Source organism: Nilaparvata lugens, chromosome 5 (genome assembly GCF_014356525.2).
Source record: "Nilaparvata lugens isolate BPH chromosome 5, ASM1435652v1, whole genome shotgun sequence".
In the NCBI taxonomy this organism is placed as follows: Eukaryota; Metazoa; Arthropoda; class Insecta; order Hemiptera; family Delphacidae; genus Nilaparvata; species Nilaparvata lugens.
Genome location: NC_052508.1, coordinates 32,236,703 through 32,245,437, shown reverse-complemented (window position 1 = coordinate 32,245,437; position 8,735 = coordinate 32,236,703).

Below are 8,735 nucleotides of genomic sequence, written 5' to 3'. Positions count from 1 at the left end.
TATAAAATAAGTGAACAGTATAGTAAAGTGTTAACAATACCGTATTTCATCTACAAATTGAATCAAGAAAAAGCAACAGACTTTCAATATCAGGACAACCAAGGACCTTCATCATCTAAGGACTACTACGGACTTCAAATTCTAAGGACTACAACGGACTTCAACTTCTAAGGACTACCACGGACTTCAACTTCTAAAGACTACTACGGACTTCAACTTCTAAGGACTTCCACCTTTGGAGACTTTCAACCCGGGACTGTGACAAGATGAACTCGATTTTAGTATTGTGAGTAACGAACTTTTGTGATTTACAAACTTGGATGATATTAATTTAACTTACTATTTTCGTATTTCTTTTTCTTGTAATTTTATCTATAACTAAGAGCCATGAATTCCAACAATGATAAAGCAACCAATCCCCAAACTGTACCTACCATTAAGAAAGAATTCTTGGACATGATCCCTGATTATTCAGGAGAGCCTACTATGCTAAATCGTTTTATTTCAATTTGTGACAAACTTGTAGCGAAATTTTACGTAACTGCCAATCCAGATGATTTCCAAAACGAATACTTGCATTCTACTATTCTTGCCCGTATTAAAAGCCCAGCTCTTGACATTGTTACTAGTTCTAACACTTATGCATGGCCTGACGTAAGAAAAGTTTTGATCAATAGTTACATGGACAAGAGAGATTGCTTTACTCTCAATCTTGAAATGGCTGAACTAAAACAAGAATCAGGTGAATCACCCTTTTCATTCTATGAACGAATCCAAAAACTTCTGAATTTACAGATCTCGTATTTCCGAAACAAACAACCTACAATATCAGAAGTCATGTGTCAGTATGTAAATGGATTAGCACTTAGAATATTGCTAAGAGGATTAAGAGAGCCTCTCGGGTCTCTCATGAGAACCAAAAATCCCAGTTCATTGGACAGTGCTCTAAACATGCTATCCAACGACTTCCAGTTCAAATTTGGTTTCTTTCAAGACCACTCTAATTTGAAAAAGCCTAACACTTAAATCCAACACAAAAGTAATCCCAGCTATCAAATGCAAAACTATCCTCAGAGACAACAGTTCTATCAAACTCAAAATCAGAAAGGTCAATTCTTTCAAAACAAAAATCAACACTTCCAAAATCAACACATGAACAGACCTCAACAACATTGAGGTCTGTCAAAACAATCAACCCAAACCACAGTATTTCAACACAAATCAGCCAAGAGCTCAAAATCCAAACTACAACCAACCAAGACCCCAAAATTCGTATCAACCAACGCCAATGAGCATTTCCTCAATCAACAATCGTCCCCAAAAAAGACCAAGACTGTTTCAAATGACAGGTCTTGACGAAATGCAAAATGATGAGTTTGATAATAATTTCGGAGAAACCGCTCAGAAAGAATTATCAGACGAATTCAAACAGCTCTCCGTTGAAAACGAAAATGAAACGTATTTCCAGCCAGCCGAACAAACCGAATCAGAGTGTTTTTTAGAGGATACGAGCCTCGAAAGAAATTTTCAATTATGAACTTACAAGATGACAAAAATGAACTTCCCTACTTCATTGATCCTAAAACAAGATTTAGAGTTCTAATCGACACAGGAAGCACTAGGTCATTCGTGAAGAACTTCATAGGTATGGAATGTTACAAAGAAAACTTGATAGAAGACCCTTTTGAAGTAGCAACAGCGCATGGTATTTCACAAGAGAAATACAGTACAAAGATTTCTTTATTAGGAAAATCGAAACACACGTTCTATCTTTTTGATTTTCATAAAAACTTTAACCTTCTTCTCGGACTTGACAATATGAAAAAACTTAAAATAAATTTGGATTTCATTAATGACAGTATTGATTTCAATGGAATGAAACTACCTATTTATTATTTTAACGCTGAAGAAAATGATTCAAAAGTGAAGCCAACGAACCCTACCAAAAATCAAATGACACAAATAAAATCATTTCTGATACAAGCTAGAACTCAATCCATTATAGAAATTCCAATTGAAAATATGAATGAAGGTGAAGCTATAGTATCATACAAAAACATTTCCGGACTTGAAATTCCTCAGTGTCTGGTGAAAGTGAAAGAAAACAAAGCCTATTGTTCTATTTTGAACCCCACTACGTCAGACAAGAAATTTACCATTCACAAACCAATGTCAGTCGAATCGCTTTAAAACTATAATTTATTGTATTAATCCAAGTGAGTTACGTAATCATAATGCATGCAATAATTTGAATCTACTCCATCACAAAACTAACAAAATCGATCTATCAAAAATTAGAACCAATCATATGAATGCCGAAGATTACTCAGATATATTTCACATTGATGGAAATCCTTTGACTTTCACGAATGAAATAAAGCATATCATAAGAACCACCGACGAAATCCCGGTCTATACAAGAAGTTATCGCTACCCTGAAATCTATAGAACTGAAGTAAATCGACAGATTGATGAAATGTTGGAACAAAAAATAATTCAACCTTCCAATTCACCTTGGAATTCACCAATATGGGTCATTCCAAAGAAACAAGATGCTTCTGGTAAAAAGAAATTTCGACTTGTAATTGACTATCGCGGTTTGAATTCTAAGACTGTAGACGATAAATTCCCACTTCCTAATATTACGGATATTCTAGACAAATTAGGAAGAGCACAGTACTTCACTACCCTAGACTTATTCTCTGGCTTCCATCAGATAGAAATGGATCCTATCAGTATTGAAAAAACTGCATTCTCTACAGACACGGGTCATTACGAATTTTTACGAATGCCCTTCGGTCTCAAAAACTTGCCCTTCGGTCCACCCACTTTCCAAAAAGCTATGAATAGCATACTAAGAGGACTCCAAAATGAATTGTGTTTAGTATATTTAGATGACATTATTATTTATTCAACTAGTTTAGAAGAACACATTGATCGACTAAGACAAGTATTTGAAAGGTTAAGACAATCCAACTTCAAAGTACAACTTGATAAAACAGAATTTTTACGTAAAGAAGTTAGTTTTCTCGGACACTTAGTGACACCAAACGGAGTTAAACCAAATCCTGACAAAGTCGAAGCGATAAAAATATATCCTATCCCTAAAACAACGAAGGAGATAAAAGGATTTCTTGGACTTCTAGGATACTATCGAAAATTCATTAACAACTTTGCTCATTTAACAAAACCTCTAACTAAATGTTTGAAAATAAATGCTAAAATAGATATACAGGACCCAGAGTACATTAAGTGTTTTGAAACTTGTAAGAATATCCTTACTAACGAACCAATCCTTCAGTATCCTGATTTTGAAAAACAATTCAACCTTACAACAGATGCTAGCAATATAGCTATTGGGGCAGTTCCTAGTCAGAACAAAGACGGTGCTGATTTGCCTTGTGCATAGGCAAGTAGAACCCTCAACGAAACTGAAATGAACTATTCAACTATTGAAAAAGAACTTTTAGCGATAGTTTGGGCTACCAAGTACTTCCGCCCCTATCTCTATGGTAGAAAATTCAAAATATTCACTGACCACAAACCCCTACAATGGTTATTTTCTATGAAAGAACCGAATTCAAAATTATTAAGATGGAGACTGAAGTTAGAAGAATTTGATTATGACATATGTTATAAAAAAGGAACAGCAAATCAAAACGCAGATGCCCTTTCCCGAATTCAGTTGAATAATAATAACACACACAACCAAAACTCACCCAGATTATTCAGTGATATTGATGCGATTATTAATGAAGCCATTGAAAATGTAGTGAATATCATACCTAACGAGGATGCACAATCTATGATAGCTAATGTGGATGATAACGAAACGTTATTTCAAACATTAGAAAATGAAACCGGTACAGATGATAATGAAACCCCATTTAGAGGATTTGAAAACGAAACCCCATTTAGAGGATTTGAAAACGAAACCCCTTTTCGAGGATTCGAAAACGAAATCCCTTTTCAAGGATTCGAAAATGATGAACCAGACTTCATAGGTCCTGCTGAAGATGAGTTCATAGAAAATAATTCTCATACGCAACATTCTAATTACGAAAGTAACACATCAGTTAGTAGAAATACCAGTTTCAGATGACCCAGTTAACTATGCTAAAAACCAAGTCATATTGAAGCTTGTGAGCAATAACCCAAAGAAAGTCACTATCCATAAAATATTTGATAGTAAAACAAGAATGATAGTAGAGATATCTGAGAATAATTTCGATAAAAATGTGATTGACTTCGTGAAAGAATATTTAGTGCCTAATGTTAGATATAGCTTGTATTTTGAAAATGAATTCTATGAAAGATTTGCTTCAGTGATTGCCAAAAATTTTAAATTTTCAAAACTCATACTTGTACGATGTAAAGTTAAAGTAATTGATGTAACACATGAAGATGACAGAATAGAAACTATTGATAATTATCATATTGGAAAAACGAATCACAGAGGTATACAAGAAACGTACGATAAGATAAGAAGAAAATACTATTGGCCAAACATGAAAAATTATATTCAAAATTTTATTAACAAATGTGAGATATGTCTCAAAACAAAGTACGAACGAAATCCACTTAATTTAGAAATGAACTTGACACCGACAGCTACAAAAGCGGCCTTCAAATCATTCACGTGGACAGTATAACATTTGAGAAAAAGAAATTTCTCACGATCATTGATAGTTTTTCAAGATACGCACAATGCTATCCAATAAAAAGTTGTAACAGTGTTGAGGTAGCAGACAAACTGCTTAGTTTCTTTTCCCACCATGGTATCCCTCAAACTATAGTTGCCGACAATGGATGTGAATTCAATAATGGCTTAGTAAAGGAATTGACAGAATTGCACAAAATCAAAATGCACTGGATAAGTACTCAACATCCGCCTTCAAATGGCTTAGCCGAACGTTTTCATTCTACGATAATTGAGCACATCAGAATATTCAATAATCGCGACGAGTTCAAAACAGAAACAATTGAAAGTAAAGTAAAGTACACCGTAATTGCTTATAACAATAGCATTCACTCGGTAACAAAACTGACACCTTTGGAAGTTTTATACGGACACATAGAATCTAATCCCATTATCGAAATTGACATTCAGAACAGATTTATTAACGAATATGTTAATAATCACAAAGAAAAAACTAAACGACTATTTGACCATATACAGAAAATAAACCGAAGTAGAAAAGAACATGTCATCAACGAAAGGAACAAAGATCGAGAGGAACTACCAGAAATTCCAAAAGAAGTTTATGTGAGGAATTTACAAAAACAAAGTATAACTAAAAATAAATTCAACAAAGAAACTCTCCTATCAGTGAATCGAGAACTTAAAACTGCCAAAATAAATCCCCGACATCATAACACTAGAGAGAAAATTCATTTATCCAAGATAAAAAGACCTAGAAAGTTTAAGAAACTGAACAAAGATCAAACTAATGAGAGAGCTGAACAAGTAACAACCGATCCTAATTCGAATCCTGTTCTTCCAGGTTCCTCCTCTGCCTAATGAGTATGGCGAATCATTCTTCTAAAGCTGAAGAATTCAGGAATATAAGTAGTAATCTAGGAATAATTGCAGCAGATTTAGGCTCTGCAAAGTCAGAGATTTCAAAACACACTTTCATCCACTATTATGAACTAGAAAGTATTTTTGATCATGTTGATAATTTGAATATGTATTATGATAAGGTATCTGAAAATATTAGAAATAAGATTCCAATAATGGAAAATGTAGAATATATAACTGATAATGGTAGTAAAGCAAGAGATATAGTAAACTATTTGAAATTTATTAATCATACTAGGAATGTAATAGAAGATAAGTTAGATATCATAAGTGTGACTAATGATAAGAGATCTAAAAGAGGACTATTGAATGGCATAGGAGCCGCAATAAAATTTATTACTGGAAATTTGGACTCGTATGGTGAAAGATACGATTATTTACTTGAACATTTGAAAACTAATCAAAACAGTTTGTTTGATCAAATATCAGCCCAATATTCATTGAGTTCAGAACTTATTGCTGAATTCAATCAGACGTTGAACATTGTTAATTATAATTTTAATGAGTTGGAGAATAAATTTAAATTTGTAAATGATAAACTTAGCGAATATGTAGAACTAGAGAAATTTAGAGATTTGCTGAACCAGTTGAATATTTTATATAACATTGTATTAAGTTTGATCCAAGACATTGAAAACTCTCTTTAACATTCTGCAAATTGAAAGTTTTACATCCTAGCATTATTTCAACTAAAGAATTGTATTATCAGATAACCAAGATTGCTGGTTACTATCAGAATAAATTACCATTGAAACCTGAATTGAAAAATATGTGGGAATACGAAAATTTGATAAATGTAAACTGTAAACTAACGTCTAAAGAAATCATTTACTTTTTGAACTTACCAATCGTAGATGAATTAAATTATAACTTATACAAGTTGTTTTCTGTACCTAGTATGTTTCAAAATGTATATGTAACTATTGTTCCTAAGGTCAGATACTTACTCAAGTCAAACAATAATAATTATAATAAGAAAGAAATATCAATTGAAGGTCTAACTAGTGAATGCACTGGAAAAACAAGTTCAAATTTTATTTGTTCTGTAGAAAGTTTATGTAATGACAAATTGAAATGTGAAAAAGAAATTATTGAATCAGGAACTACATCAAACTGTAAATATAGTAAGATGAAAATAGGTAATAGTATTGTAAAATGGATTCCAGTATTGAATAGCTATTTGTGTATCTTTCCAAATGAAGAAAACATAAAAATTGACAAGCAAGCAGAAACGATAACAAAATCTGTAAAAGGAGTTTATTTAATTAATAGCAACAACAATACATATTATTATAATGGTAAAATACTTAATCATTTGTCTGAATCAAAATATCGACCTAAGTTATTGAACCTAGACAACGTTATCAATAGTATGAATGAAGACCAAGAACCAGAATTCACAATTAATTTAGAACATCTTAATTTTAATCCGATTGCTGTTAACAAGTACACCCCCATAAGGGAAGAAAGTATTTTAACTACAAACATAAGTTTTTGGACAATTATTTTGTATGTAATTTTTATTCTAATGTCAATTGTTCTATTGTATCGTTATCTAAGTAGAAAAGTTTCACCCAATGTAAACATTGTTAACAACCCTACCCCCGAAGTTCTTTTTAGGGATGGAGGAGTTATATAGCTAATTACTTATATAGTCAGCACTCCTCATTCCATTATTGTTGATGTAGCATAGTTGTAGTGGAAGGTAACATTGTATTTAGTAGTCAGTTCCAAGCTAGCGGACATAGTGGACGGAGCTCTATCGCGAGATATAAAATTATTGTAATATGTGGTTAACAAATAAATTCATTTTTTAAAAAGACTATTTGATTAATCGCAATCTTAACTTATATATATATATATATATATAATGTATTTCTAATGTAAGTTTTTAAGTGTTTTCAATTTAATTATATATATATATATATATATAGATATATATATATATATAGATATATATATATATATATATCTATATATATATATATATATATTATATATATATATATATATATATATCTATATATATATATATATATATATAAATTGAAACAGGAGACACAGGATATAATTAAATTGAAAACACTTAAAAACTTACATTAGAAATGGGGAAATATTCGGGAACTGAGTTCCCTTCCTCAACCGAGCAGACTGCAATTTTGAATCCAATGGTCGTGTGACCACAGAGTATGCACGGAGACTCAATTGTAGCAGCAGAGACCACAGATTACGCGGTGCAGATGGATGGAGAGAAAAAGGGTACAGATTCAGGGGACATTATGGGGTATTTAGGGGGCGGATACAAATGGGATATTTGAGATTTGAGTGAGTTATGAATAAGGAAAGGTGTAGCTTATGAATTGATAGAAATATATATATATATATATATACATATATATAGATAGATAGATAGATAGATATAGAGAATGTTCAAATCTGCACTTCACTTCCTGGTTGATTGACAAAGGGGGCCCAGCCTCCGAAAATTCTCGTTTAAATATAAGTTTTTAAGAGTTTTTAATCTATCCGTGTTGTGTGTATCCTGTTTATATATATATATATATATATATATATATATATATATATATATATATTGTGAAGTACTTCTTGGGGAATCACTATCGCCGCCCAAGGTTAAGTCGACACACATATAATGAATCTTGTACTGAGTCCCCAGTATTGAGGTTAGGAATTTGATAATGCGTGCGTGGACGCTAATCGAACACCAGACTGACTGAGTCACTACAAGATTCGATACAATCATCTGATTCGCGGGAGGCATGAACACTCACTCACCCTTGATTCTTCTTATGACTGATTGTATAATGATAAAACTTTCAGAGGTAGTGTAGCGGTCGCTAAACACTGAGTACGGTGATCTTAAAACTATTACCTGTGATGAAACAGCATACAAAATCATACAGGTCGAGCAAAAACCCTGAAGTAGATAATCTACAGGACTGCGTCTCTAATAAGTTCTGAAGGATTAAGATAGGGTACTAAGGACCAGAGATCGTTCGGAAAATACTTCGAGAACAGTCTTGTTGGGCTTTATGCTCTATTGTTGGAAATTATATCATCTCCAGCTGCATCTGCCGTACAGTAGAAAAAATTCGCTCCCAAGCCGAAGTTGGTCACAGATAAAAGCTGATAT